General features: G+C 36.9%; 1 protein-coding gene and 1 long non-coding RNA gene across 4 annotated transcripts in view; both read right to left on the bottom strand.

Annotated features, from left to right (window-relative positions):
• Nucleotides 1-15,382, bottom strand: part of ZNF804B (zinc finger protein 804B) — a 284,775-nt gene that overhangs the window by 150,743 nt on the left and 118,650 nt on the right. The window lies entirely within an intron of this gene.
• On the bottom strand, nucleotides 1,687-3,865 carry LOC129659364 (uncharacterized). 2 transcript variants are annotated; one of them, XR_008718027.1, is made up of 3 exons: nucleotides 3,506-3,865; nucleotides 3,084-3,253; nucleotides 1,687-2,667 (listed from the first exon to the last, which is right to left on the bottom strand). It is a non-coding gene; the product is annotated as an uncharacterized LOC129659364 (long non-coding RNA). The 2 variants fall into 2 exon arrangements; XR_008718026.1 differs by lacking the exon at nucleotides 3,084-3,253.

The raw sequence follows: 15,382 nt of genomic DNA, 5'->3' as shown, positions 1-15,382 counted from the left end.
TTAGGGCTTCCCAGGTGACTTAGTGGGAAAGAATCTGCCCACCAAAGCAGGAGACACAGTTTCGATCCTTGGGTTGGAAAGATCCCATGGAGAAGGAAATGGCAACCGACTCTAGTATTCTTGCTTGAGAAATCCCACGGACAGAAGAGCCTGGTGGGTTACAGTCCATGGGGTCACAAAAGAGTTGGACATGACAAAATGACTAAACAACAACAATAATCAGTAGTATTAAGTATACTCATATTTTGTGCAACTGTTACATCCATCCATCTCTGGAACTCGTTTCATTTTGCAAAACTAAGCTTATCAACTAAACAGTGCTCATGACGCCCTGGGCTCTCCCAGTCCTGGCAACCACTATTCATTTTTCTTCCTCCCTTCCCCCATCCTCCCTCCCTCCCATCCTTTACTTTTTCTTTTTCTTTCTTCCTCCCTCCTTCCCTCTTCCCTCCCTTCTTCCCTTTATCTTTCTTCCTTCACTTTCATCTTCCCTCCCTTCCCTCCATGCCACAGGCACTGGTAACCACCACTAAGCCTAAAGGGCATTATACTAAATTAAATAGGCCACTTACAGAAAGACAAATATTGTGTGATTGTATTTATATGTGAGATAGATAAGATTTATATGTTACATAGAGATATAGTCAGACTCATAATAAAAGAGTAAGCTGGTAGATATTGGGGTCTCCTGAATTGCAGGCAAATTCTTTACTAACTGAGCTATGAGGGAAGCCCGGTAGATATCTAAAGATATTAAAATAGTTTATAATATTCATTTTAAAAGATCTTGTTATGGAAACCATGGCATCAGAAAGAGATAGGTGGCACTCAAAGATGCAGACCAACAGGGTTTATTCAGCACTGGTGAGGGCCCAGTGAAGTCACCTCCAAAGGCTGAGCACCCCGACTTTGTTCTGGGTATCTTTTATAAATGATATCTTCCCACTCAAACATCTCAGATCCCTCCCCTCACCAGGTAGCCCTACTTCCCACGGATGTAACCAGCAAGCAAGATTACAAAAAGGAAAGCAGTGATTGATAAGAAGCAGCTGTTTAAAACAAGATAACGGAAGGGAAAGCAAACAGTTGTTACTTTAATTGAGGGCTTTGATCTTGCTCCTATCTCAATATGACATTTTAGTTTTTGTTGTTAATATCTTTGTATATACCCATGCTGCTACTGCTGCTGCTAAGTCGCTCAGTTGTGTCCAACTCTGTGCGACCCCATAGACGGCAGCCCACTAGGTTCCTCTGTCCCTGGGATTCTCCAGGCAAGAATACTGGAGTAGGTTGCCATTTCCTTCTCCAATGCATGAAAGTGAAAACTGAAAAGTATATACCCATGGATGATACTAAAAATGCTTAAGGACAAAGGGACATGGGAAAGGCCAGTCAGAACAGATGGTCAGTGATCTACAACATGCCCCAGTCTTCACTCCCTACAGGTTCTTGTCATCTGAACATCAGCTGGCATAAGCTCAGTATATATACAAATATGTCTATCAGCAACACTGTAGTAATTTAGACTAAATTTTGGAACAAGAAAATATCAAGGTGAATTTAGTTTAGCTGATATTAACAACAAGAAAATAAGTAAATATATCTTGTATTTTTAAATAGAGAATTCTGTGTTTTTTTTCTTGAAAGGTTAAGGCATGTTTATGAAAAAAATCAAACAACAGAAAAGACAGTGAATAAAAATTTAAATGAAATAAAACTGAGAAATCAGTTCAGTTCAGTCGCTCAGTCCTGTCTGACTCTTTGCAACCCCGTGGACTGTAGCACGCCAGGCTTCCCTGTCCATCACCAAGTCCTGGAGCTTGCTCAAACTCATATCCGAGTCAGTGATACCATCTAACCATCTCATCCTCTGTCATCCTCTTCTCATCCTGCCTCCAATCTTTCCCAGCATCAGGGTCTTTTCCAATAAATCAATTCTTTGCATCAGGTGTCCAAAGTATTGGAGTTGCAGCTTCAGCATCAGTCCTTTCAATGAATATTCAGGACTGATTTCCTTTAGGATGGACTGGTTGGATCTCCTTGCAGTCCAAGGGACCCTCAAGAGTCTTCTCCAACACCACAGCGCAAAAGCAACAATTCCTTGGTGCTCAGCTTTCTTTATAATCCGACTGTCACATCCATACATGACTACTGGAAAAACCATAGCTTTGACTAGACGGACCTTTGTTGGCAAAGTAATGTCTCTGCTTTTTAATATGCTATCTAGGTTGGTCATAGCTTTTCTTCCAAGGAGAAAGCGTCTTTTAATTTCATGGCTGCAGTCACCATCTGCAGTGATTTTGGAGCCCAAGAAAATAAAGTCTCTCACACTTTCCATTGTTTCCCCATCTTTTTGCTATGAAGTGGTGAGACCAGATGTCATGTTCTTAGTTTTATGAATGTTGAATTGTAAACCAACTTTTTTACTCTCCTCTTTCACTTTCATCGAGAGGTTCTTTAGTTCTTCTTTGCTTTCTACCATAAGGGTGGTGTCGTCTGTGTATCTTAGATTATTAATATTTCTCCTGGCAATCTTTATTCCAGCTTGTGCTTCTTCCAGCCCGGCATTTCACATGATATACTCTGCACATAAGTTAAATAAGCAGGGTGACAATAATAATGATCATTTAATAATGTATGACCATTATTTTTGACACCTCTTTTTCCCTAAAAAAAAACAAAAAGTTAATTTTTAAATAAAAATGTCTTAATTTTGTTTAAATTTAGCAGAAGGAAAGGAAGACCATTGAAACTTAAGAAACTGCTGAACTGTACACAAATGTTCTCTTAATAAGACCTATGAATTCCTAATATATTTCCCTAAAGTAAGGGCAATTGGAAAACCAAATTTCAAAATGTACTGTAATTTGAAACAGTATTATTTGACTCCTTGCTATGAAAGACAAAGAAATTAGTTCACTTATCTGAAATAAATCTGGGAAAACTCTAAACAAAATATCCAAATCCATATAAATATATATAATAAATCAATAAAAATAATGTGAACTATTTATAAATCAATATAAATAATAGTGTACCTTGTCCAGCAGCTTCCCAGGTGGGGTTAGTGGTAAAGAACTCACATGCCAACTCAGCAGAATTAAGAGACATGGTTTGATCCGTGGGTCAGGAAGATCCCCTGAAGGAGGGCATGGCAACCCACTCCAGTATTCTTGCCTGGAGAAGCTCATGGGCAATAGAGCCTCGTGGGCTATGGTCCATCACGTCGTAGAGTTGGATATGACTGAAGTGACTTAGCATGCACACAGATACAAACATATGCATATTGTCCAAGTTGGGTTAATTCCAGGGACACCAGGATGCTTTAACATTGATATTTCTATTAGTGTAATTCATATGTTAACATTTAAAAAAAGAGAAAATTAAAAGGATTATCTAAATTAATGCCCCAAATTTTTCAATAATATCTAACACCTGTATCTGAAAAACAGGCAAACAAACCAACAAACAAAACCATATCTGCATCCTGTGGTATAACCCTTACCCAGTGTTCCTCCCTGGTGGTAGGTCTTCAACAGCAAATATGTCCCATGAATGTGGAGTCTCCTGTACCTCCACCTACCCTGCCTAACAGTGCTCTGGATTTATAGCTCTAATCAAAGAGTCTTGAGACAGGCCTCTTGGGACTGTGCCACTTATTTTGAGGGAAATTGCTTTTCTCAGGAGGTAATAGGTTTGTTTAGATGCCCTTTCTCTATTATAACTTGGTCTATATTCTAGAATACTTAAAAGAGTTTCACATTTTGTAGCAAATTCATTTACCATCTTGCAGCTAAAAACACATTCTGAATGATGAAGCTTAATGACAGTAATCATGAAAAACACCTGTGGTCTCCCTACTCAATGAAATAAGTTATTTTCTGTGAGTTCAGTTCCACTTTGGCATTAATTTGTTTCTTGAGAAGAGACCACAGGTGTTTTTAATAATTAAAACAATTTATAAATCAAAGTATGTGTCTTACTATCATATAGGAATGGATAGATCAAGATGTCAGTGAAAAGACTGGTGGTGATTTAGTCATTAAGTCATGTCCAACTCTTTGAGCCCCCATGGATTGTAGCCTGCCAGGCTCCTCTGTCCATGGGATTCTTCAGGCAAGAATACTGGAGTGGGTTGCCATTTCCTTCTTCAGGGGATCTTCCCGACCCAAGAATAGAACCTGGGTCTCCTGCATTACAGGCAGATTCTTTACCTACTGATCTACCAGGGAATACCTATTATCAATAAAATAATACATTGGATCAAGGAATTATTGATAAAATAAATACAGCAAAATCTCAATGTAGTCTTTACTAGGAATGGAGAAGTTTCAAGGGTCAAAAAAATACCATCTTTTGCTTTCCCCCACTTCTCACATAAACACCAAATGTAGTATTCCAAATTTCAGATGTGGTGGTGGCTGGGAAGGGAGACATTCAATTGAGTCTTCTGTGTTTAATTTAATCATTTTGAAAAATGGATCAAACTAAACATTATTTTTTTCACAATCTGATAATTTTATGTCCATATCTCTTTTATCTTTTTCTTTTCTTTCTGAAATGTCCACTCTAGTATACTCTGCAACAGTTATTCTAGTTCTAATATACTAATTTTAGTTTAATCTTTAATAACCTATCCTTCTCTTTTTAGTCTAACACTCCTTAAAGTCCCAATTTCTCACCTGCTTAAAGTGTGTACCAGCTTCATAAGTAGAATAGAAACTCACAAAATAATATTTAAGGACATCACAATATTGAGACAACATCCAAAGAGCCTACTATGTACTCCAGGAAAGATTAGCCCCTCAGAAAGCCTGAGCTAGTTCTCCTTCCTCCTGCCTTTTCCAGAATACTGCTTACACTTTTTCTTGACTCTTGGAGCTTTCCCATTTTGTCTGTGGGGATAAGCACTTAACTTCTCAACTCCATCTCTTGACAGTTACTTAGCAATGACTCAACATAGAAATATCACTTTAGAAATGAAAGAGCTATTAGAAGGATCTATGACCTCTATAGCTCTTATATCTTTTAAACAATCTTAAAATCCTCACACTTTACAGATAAAGTGAGATACAGAGACATTAAGTTATGTAACCTAATAGCAGAGATTTAACTTTTGCAAAAAGTGGGATTACAGGTCAGGCCAACAGATTCCTAGCTGTGTGCTTCTCTAGTTTTCCTGTGTTTCCTAGATTTTCTCAATAAGAATGCATTTGCATATACATTTGTAGCTCCCTGGGCCCTACCACATAATCACTGAATCAGGTTTTCCAGAGAGACAGCGACCTACCATATTCAAAATATTTAATAATCATTCTGGCACAGATATAGACCATTCATAATGGAGCCAAATCTGGTCCAGTTGTCAACAATGGATGTTTTGAAGTGGTATTTAGTAGATAAACATCAGTGCTGACTTCATATGATGTTGAAAACTCCTGAATAAACCCTTGGCTCCTGCCAGGATGTGTTTCAAAAAGGGGTCTACAGTTTGTGGGCTGGGATTGCATGAGTTTTCAGAAGGATGGAATCTCTAAGATTAAGCACTTACAATGAAAATAGAATTCAGGATTTTTCTCACTACATGTTAAGTGATAAAACTCTTATCTCAGGTTTTAGATAATGACTATTTTGACATTAAGATTTGAAAAGTGCCTTACCATTTTTACAATAGTTGAGAAGACAAAAATTACCACCTCTGTATATTCACTCACTACATATCATTTACAAAGAAACAAAATAATAATTCCCTTGTTAATTTATTAACAGTACTAGTTAACACCAGGTAACTATAATTACCTTGAATGGAATGACAACTTTGTATATATTGTATAATTGTATACAATTTGTATAATTATATATATATGATTGAAATTCTTGATCAAGCTTTTGTAACTTTATTTAGAATGGATCACACTAGCAAAGATAAGACAGGTAAGTTCATGACTGGCAGTTCAAATTCTGTTCTTTTGTACATGTTTTCCTAGGAAGCCCTTGGGAAATTGATTTAAAATACTGAATGGGAATTCAGTGAAAAGACACTAAAATTTTACAATGGACAAATAAGATATGACCCATCCCGGGGAACAAAATGAAAGGTTCATGCAGTAGGGTCAGTGGCTCTGACTTCAATTTCAGCTCAGTGGTAACCTTCTCGTGCCTTCTTCTATTAAGTGACAGGATAAGAAGTCAGAAGCAGAAAATCAGCCTAAGTCTCCAGGACAGAAACTCAGTTTCTAAAGAAGCCCTGGGAGTGACTTAGAAAGAGCAACATAATTCTCATAGGCATCCATCGACTCGATTGTTTATGGCTGGCTTGTTCCTTTTTTTTAAAGGCAGCAATAGAGAGAAAGGGAGTGAAACTTAAATTAAAAAATATATATATACATATATATATATTTTTCAGAGAATAGAAAACAACTGAAGTGAGTTCACATAAGGGATTATTGAGCAGATGCAGTCAATGCCACATAATTTATTAGATTCTGCTAAGTATTTTCTATCTGACAAAATGGCCTGTGTTATGTGATTATCAAAAGTTCTATTCACAAACCTCTTGAGTTTCTGCATTTCAATAGCAGATGTTGGAAATGTGGGTGAGTAGGTAAATCAACTTCTTTTGATTTCTTTAGAGAAAATACTGATTTAATTTCCAAATTAGTTTTTATTTTACTCAGCAAGATACTGATACTAATATTATAAAATAGATAAAATTATTTTGGAATTGCTTCAGTAATATAATCCTCATTTTTCTTTGTTTATAGTAGACAGAGTTAAAAGTAAAAGATTGAATTTTACAAGAAAATGAGCATCTTGCCTATTTCTTTTCTCTTTCTTGCTCCTATACTCATATTTGCGGTTTGTATGCTAGAAGTATCTGGAAGCCATTTACTTATACTATGAATGCTGGGAAAACTTTTACAAGCAACTAATACAACTGAATTATAATCAATCAGTAAAATAACTAACAATTTGTTGAAAAAGTACTATCTGTGAGGTGCCCTGCTATGTATTTTACAAGAAGTAGTTTAACTAACCATTTATAAAATCCTCTGATATAGACATTACATCCTACTTGAAAGCTTGGAAAATGCCAATTTACAGAGGTTAAGTGATTTGTTCAAGGTTATAGGTATTGAATAGGAAAAGGTATACATCAAGGCTGTATATTGTCACTCTGCCTATTTAACTTATATGCAGAGTACATTATGAGAAACGCTGGGCTGGAAGAAGCACAAGCTGGAATCAAGATTGCTGGGAGAAATATCAGTAACGTCAGATATGCAGATGACACCACCCTTATGGCAGAAAGTGAAGAGGAACTCAAAAGCCTCTTGATGAAAGTGAAAGAGGAGAGTGAAAAAGTTGGCTTAAAGCTCAACATTCAGAAAATGAAGATCATGGCATCTGGTCGAATCACTTCATGGGAAATAGATGGGGAAACAGTGGAAACAGTGTCAGACTTTACTTTTTTGGGCTCCAAAATCACTGCAGATGGTGATTGCAGCCATGAAATTAAAAGACACTTACTCCTTGGAAGGAAAGTTATGACCAACCTAGATAGCATATTGAAAAGCAGAGACATTACTTTGCCAACAAAAGTCCATCTAGTCAAGGCTATGCTTTTCCCAGTGGTCATGTACGGATGTGAGAGTTGGACTGTGAAGAAAGCCGAGCACTTAAGAATTGATGCTTTTGTACTGTGGTGTTGGAGAAGACTCTGGAGAGTCCCTTGGACTGCAAGGAGATCCAACCAGTCCATTCTAAAGGAGATCAGTCCTTCTTTGGAAGGACCAATGCTAAAGCTGAAACTCCAATACTTTGGCCACCTCATGCAAAGAGTTGACTCATTGGAATAGACTCTGATGCTGGGAGGGATTGGGGGCAGGAGGAGAAGGGGACGACAAAGGATGAGATGGCTGCATGGCATCATGACTCGATGGACATGAGTTTGAGTGATCTCCAGGAGTTGGTGATGGACAGGGAGGCCTGGCGTGCTGCAATTCATGGGGTCGCAAAGAGTCACACACAACTGAGCAACCGAGCTGATAGGTATTGAAAGGAGCAGAGCTGCAGTATGAACTCATGTCAGCCACACTCCTGAACACTTCCTCTCTGTGGTATATTTCCTCTCATTATATGTATGCAAATCATATTAAGTGTTAGTTACTACATTCAAGAACCAAAAAAAATGCTGTTTAATTCAACATGACAATTATTTTGACCTTTTCCCTCATGAATATTAGATCATTTTTATATCACCTGCTAATATTTGCTAATGGGAAAACAAACACAGGTGCAAGATGAGAAATGGAACCATTATCATTCTACAATTGATAATTAAACCAATGAAAATGGTCTTTGCTCCCCAATGTCTGGGTTAGAGATTCAGCTGGTGATTGGTCAGAGGATGGAAGCATATACATGGTCTGCCTAAAACATGATAAAATTTCTTTTAGGACTACTTGTAGAATCACATTTTGGTCATGGATTTCTTTACATTTTACATGTTCATGTATCAACATTTTCAGGATGTGACTTATCTTTAACACTTTTAATTTACACACAGTTCATTTTATCCTGGTTCATCTGAGCCACAGAATACATGTTTGTCCCAATTACAGTTATCTTTGCTATTCTGATTTCCTTAGTTTAAAACATGTGCAGGAATTACTTCTGAAATACTTCAAGGTGTACAAATTTGAGAACTGTATACTTATATGGAAGATATTAGGAAGAAAAAATTATTGTCTGTTAATGTCTAAATGACTTTATTTCCATATGCCTACAAGACATCTATGGGAAAACTACCTCCAGATTGTCAATTAAGCTCACTGTTGGATTTTAAATTTAACACAATTTATAGGTCCATAATTTCAATACAAGCGCTCTTAGAAATTCTTGATTGGCACTTTCTATTGCCATGTTCATTATCCCCACATTTAGATAAATGTCATATCCTAATATATTTATAAGTAATTCTGGAGTTTCATGGGTACATTATTGCATCCTACAAAATGGGCTAATATTATAAGGTCATTTTTTTGTCTCATTATTGATAAATGTTCATTGATTTTTTTCTATCTTCTTTTGAGTCATGTTTAAATTTACAAAAAAGTGGATCCCATCAATATCTTTGACCATGTACTGATGTTTACAGATGTTCTATTTTTACCATAGAAAATAGAATGGCAAAAATAGAACATCTGTATCTATCTCATCTCGCATGCTAGTAAAGTAATGCTCAAAATTCTACAAGCCAGGCTTCAGCAATACGTGAACAGTGAACTTCCAGATGTTCAAGCTGGTTTTAGAAAAGGCAGAGGAACCAGAGATCAAATTGCCAACATCCTCTGGATCATAGAAAAAGCAAGAGAGTTACAGAAAAACATCTATTTCTGCTTTATTGACTATGCCAAAGCCTTTAACTGTGTGGATCACAATAAACTGTGGAAAATTCTGAAAGAGATGGGAATACCAGACCACCTGACCTGCCTCTTGAGAAACCTATATGTAGGTCAGGAAGCAACAGTTAGAACTGGACATGGAACAACAGACTGGTTCCAAATAGGAAAAGGAGTACGTCAAGGCTGTATACTATCACCCTGCTTATTTAACTTACATGCAGAGTTCATCATGAGAAACGCTGGGCTGGAAGAAGCACAAGCTGGAATCAAGATTGCTGGGAGAAATATCAATAACCTCAGATATGCAGATGACACCATCCTTATGGCAGAAAGTGAAGAGGAACTCAAAAGCCTCTTGATGAAAGTGAAAGTGGAGAGTGAAAAAGTTGGCTTAAAGCTCAACATTCAGAAAACGAAGATCATGGCATCTGGTCGAATCACTTCATGGGAAATAGATGGGAAAACAGTGGAAACAGTGTCAGACTTTGTTTTTTGGGGCTCCAAAATCACTGCAGATGGTGACTGCAGCCATGAAATTAAAAGACGCTTACTCCTTGGAAGAAAAGTTATTGACCAACCTAGATAGCATATTGAAAAGCAGAGACATTACTTTGCCAACAAAGGTCCGTCTAGTCCAGGCTATGGTTTTTCCAGTGGTCATGTATGGATGTGAGAGTTGGACTGTGAAGAAAGCTGAGCGCTGAACAATTGATGCTTTTGTACTGTGGTGTTGGAGAAGACTCTGGAGAGTCCCTTGGACTGCAAAGAGATCCAACCAGTCCATTCTAAAGGAGATCAGCCCTGGGATTTCTTTGGAAGGAATGATGTTAAAGCTTAAACTCCAGTATTTTGGCCCCCTATGCAAAGAGTTGACTCATTGGAAAAGTCTCTCATGCTGGGAGGAATTGGGGGCAGGAGGAAAAGTGGACGACAGAGGATGAGATGGCTGGATGGCATCACCGACTCGATGGACGTGAGTTTGAGTGAACTCCAGGAGTTAGTGATGGACAAGGAAGCCTGGTGTGCTGCAATTCATAGGGTTGCAAAGTGTCAGACAAGACTGAGCAACTGAACTGAACTGAACTGATGGTAAAAATGTGTCTAGGGGATGATCGTTTAATGCTTCCCTGTTGGAAGATAATGAGTTTATATGTCATTTGGAACCTCAATGTTCTCTTTATTTGGACACTGATTCAGAGCATGCTGAAGATCCCAGTTCATTTTGGTATCATGCCAAAAACTTTTTGAGAATGGCTAATGCAGCACAGAATTCAGGAAGTAAATAGAAAATATGTCTAATTTTTGTGACTTTAAATTTAGAAGATTAAGGAACAGATTTTTTTTTTTTTTTACTTTCCTAAACTAAGATTTACAGAACTAACTGAAAATTTAAAAAAAAAAAAGAGAGGATTTATCCTCTGGGTTAGTACACTGAACCAGAATCCATTGTAACAAATGACTCCAGGTAACCTAGGCAAGGAAGTACATTGTATTTGTCACCCTTGCTCACTAACATGGAACAGCGGATCTGGCCCACAGTGGGAAATAAGTATATGTTTATGGAATGAATCGATTAATATACCAAAGTGATCAGAATTTGTTATTTTGTTTAGGATTCTAATTGTTTTACAAGGTATAAACCACTCTTTAAATCAAAATCTGATGGTTTTAAAGGCTGACACTTGAACAGACATTTGTATAACCATTTTCATTGCTTCATTTTTCACAATAGCCCAAAAGGTGGATGCAACCCAAATGTTTACTTATGAATAAATGAACAAAATTAATATATACATACAAGTAATATTATTCAGGCTTAAGAAGGAATTAAATTCTGATACATGCTACAACACACATGACCCTTGAAAGCATGACAAGCAAAAGAAGTCAGACAAAATGACAAATATTGCATGATTTCACTGAAATGAGCTATCTACATAGTCAAATTGATACAGACATAAGATAGAATAGTAATTACCAGAATCTGGAGGCAGGGTGGATTAGAAATTATTATTTGTTGGTATATCATTTCAGCTTGAGATTCGTGATTCCCTGGTCGCTCAGACGGTAAAAATCTGCCTTCAATGCAAGAGACCTAGGTGTGATCCCTGGATTAGGAAGATGCCCTGGAGAAGAGAATGGCAGCCCACTCCAGTATTCTTGCCTAGAGAATTCCCATGGACAGAGAAGCCTGGCGGGCTACAGTCCATGGGTTTCAAAGGGTCGTACACAACTGAGTGACTAACACTTTCACTTTTCATTTCAGTTTGGGATGATGATGATAAAGTTTTGGAAATGAGTTGTAATGACTGTACAACAATGTGAATGAACTTAGCGTTACTTAATTGCACCTTCAAAAATATTACATGCAAGTATCAAAAAAAAAAAAAAGGGCAACTGGTGCTGGTGAGGATGTGGAGAAATTGAAACATGAACAATGTTGGTGGGAATGCAAAATGCACATTCATTCTGGAAAGCAGCATGAAAGTTCTTCAAAAAGTTAAAAATGGAATTATTATATGATCCAGCAATTCTACTTCTGGTATTTATCCAGAATAATTGAAATCAGGATCTTGAATAAATATATGCATTGACATGTTCATTATAGCATTATTCATTTTAGCTAAGATACAGAAACAACATAAATGTCTATCAACAGATACATGGATAAAGAAAATATGGTATATATATATAGTTGGATATTCTTCTTGGGTCTTAGAAAAAAAGAGAATTCTGCAATATGCAACAACATGAATGAATTTTAAGGATATTATGTTAAGTGAAATAAGCCCACAGAAAGAAAAACACTTTTATTTAAATCTTTGATTCCCCTCATATGAAGAAATAAAAGTGAAACTGTTAATTACTTAGTTATGTCCAACTCTTTGTGACCCCATGGACTTTAGTCCACCAGGCTCCTCTGTCCATGGGAATTCTCCAGGCAAGAGTACTGAGGTTGCCATTCCCTTCTCCAGGGGATCTTCCCAACCCAGGAATTGAACCCAGGTATCCTGCACTGCAGACAGATTCTTTACCATCTGAGCCACCAGAGAAGTCCTCCCATTATATAGGGTATCTAAAATAGTCAAATTCATAGAATCAGAATGAAATGGTGATTTCAAGAGGCTAGAGTAGCTTTAGTTGCTGCAAAGAAGATCAAAGATCCTGTGTGCTGCAACTAAGTCCCAGTGCAGACAAATAAGTAAATATATATGTGTGTGTGTGCGTGTGTGTATACTTATACACACACGCACACACACACACACACACACACACAAATTAAAAGAGGCTAGGGGAAGGTGGAAATAGGGAGTTACTAATCAGTGGGCATAAAATTTCAGTTATGTATGATGAGTAAATTCTAGAGATCTGCTGTATAACCATTGTGCTGATAATCAACAACACTAATGTACACTTAAAAATTAAGAGACTAGTTCTCATGTTATATTCACAATAAAGTAAAAAAGAATGGGTTAAGAATGCATAATAGATTAGAGTGCATAATCTCTCTTGGGTACAGAGAGACTAAAATTTATACAAAAAATTTAAAGGTATTAAAAAGTTAAAAATTATTCTATGTGTGTTTTTTTTTTAATCATAATGAAAAATAGTACAAAGACAAACACAAGAAAATACCATTCCTACCTGGTGAAACAAATGTGGTTAAGTACTCTTTTAGCAAAATATTAACCAGGCCACACAAAATACAAAAAAGGTCAAAGTACCCTTACCTAAAGGAAATATCAAAAATGCCTGGGTTTATTTCTTCTTCAGTGGAAAAACAAATGAAGAGTATTTGGAATCCTAGCAGTTATGTTAAAAAATCATCTTGTTCTACATAAAATCTGCTGCTTATATTGTTATCATTTTAGGACATGACATCAGCACGCCACAAGTAAGTGCCAAGCTCATAAATTTCAAACTACTTTCCAAAGTTAAAAAATAATTCCAATACAAAAATGCAGTTGATATTTCTCAGTTTTCTCTTTACTGCGATATAATCTATCACTACAGAATATTAAGCTAAATGATAGCTTCACATTCTGTTAATTTATGCCAGTTTCAAATGTATTTTAGAACATCTAAGTCACCAGTCTTGTCTTCTCTCTAGGGGTAAACACATGTAAGGTGGTAAGAGGCACGTTCGTGTTACCTGTCAGACAAGAATATGTAGAAAGATGTCAAAAGTATATAGATTTGTAATACTATTTTTCAGAACAAAAATATATTAAAAATATTAAAATCAAGTCTGATAGTAGGAGTAAGATAACAATGAGCTCAGAAAAAGCCTTCATCTGAATACTCTCCCTGTGCATCACATGGGGTATGTGTAAGTACAAGGAAGAAAGTACAAGGAAGATATGAGCATATCAACATATCTAATGGCTTGTACAGATAAAGAATTTACAGCCAACAAAGACCTTTATGATAGGAGTCCTGATGGGAAATAGCTACATGAGATAAAGCAAATGTTATTCAGCTATACCTTTTCAAAGTCAAAATGTGGCAAATCAAATTAAACTCTGATACAAGCAGAAGAAAATGTGACTATAAAGAGCTGCTTAGGTGGAGTAAAGGAGGAACAGAGGCACCACTGGCTTAGAGAAGACAGTTGCACAGAAAGTTTTTGAAACATTTGGAAAATATCCAAGAGCAGTGAATATGTAAGCTACTTTCTTGGCTTACATATGGCTTCATACCTCATGTAAATATGTACCCGAGAATGCCCAACTTTCTCAGGTTTTTTGAATCAGAAAAAATAACTTAGGGTTTAACACTTGTAGATTTCTACTGGAGGTCAGACATGAAAAAGAAAGGTGATAAGCATTTCAATTCAGTCCTCATTAACTTTATAATTGGCAAATAAAATTATTGTTTTCTAATCAGTAATTACGGAGAAGGCAATGGCAGCCCACTCCAGTACTCTTGCCTGGAAAATCCCATGGATCGCGGAGCCTGGTGGGCTACCATCCATGGGGTCGCAAAGAGTCGGACACGACTGAGCGACTTCATTTTCTCTTTTCACTTTCCACTTTCATGCATTGGAGAAGGAAATGGCAACCCACTCCAGTGTTCTTGCCTGGAGATCCCAGGACGGGGGAGCCTGATGGGCTGCCATCTATGGAGTCACATAGAGTTGGACACGACTGAAGCGACTTAGCAGCAGCAGCAATCAGTAATTAATAACCAAATACAATTAGTGTTTTCTAATAATTTTGTAGCTGAGAAAAAGGGTTCATATTGAGTGATTTAACAGATCATCAATGTAGGTTTTATAATACAAATACTGCTTCCCTACTATTGAGATATATATACATAAAGGAAAAAACTTTATACATATGGAAACTTAGAAGCAATGAACAAATTCTTATAAGAATCCATTCAAATTGTCTCCAGAAGAAATAGTAAATCTGAATGGTTTTATCACCATCAAGAAATAAACACTTTCTTTTTAATCTTCTTGTAGCATCCCTGGCGACTCAGTTGGTAAAGAGTCTGCCTGCAAAGCAGAAGATCCAGGTTCAGTCCCTGGGGTTGGGTAGATCCCCTGGAGAAGGGAATGGCAACCCACTCCAGTATTCTTGGCTGAGAATCCCATGGAGAGAGGAGCGTGGCCAGCTACAGTCCATGGGGTCACAAAGAGTTGAATACGACTGAGCAACTAAACCTACGTATCTCAAGGAAAAAGGCCAAGGAGATAGAATTGTTTAAAAATAACAAATTTTAATTAGCCAGAGATCTGCATCCACAGAGAAGGCTATAATTAGCAGTTAAAGTGGGTTAACAGAACAGGATATTTAGCAATACATACAATTAATAGCAAAGGAAATAGGAAATATTATCTCTAGGAATAAAGATCGAGCATAATGACCGTAACTGCTTTATACAGAAGTTACCCCAAAAGACCACCAAAGGTGACAAGCATTAGAATCTTTCAGAACTGACTTGAGTGATTCCTGAATCTATATACCTGA

This window comes from Bubalus kerabau, chromosome 8, assembly GCF_029407905.1.
Source record: "Bubalus kerabau isolate K-KA32 ecotype Philippines breed swamp buffalo chromosome 8, PCC_UOA_SB_1v2, whole genome shotgun sequence".
Lineage (NCBI taxonomy): Eukaryota > Metazoa > Chordata > Mammalia > Artiodactyla > Bovidae > Bubalus > Bubalus kerabau.
Note: the sequence above shows the minus strand (reverse complement) of the source record. Positions and strands in the feature narration are given on the sequence as shown.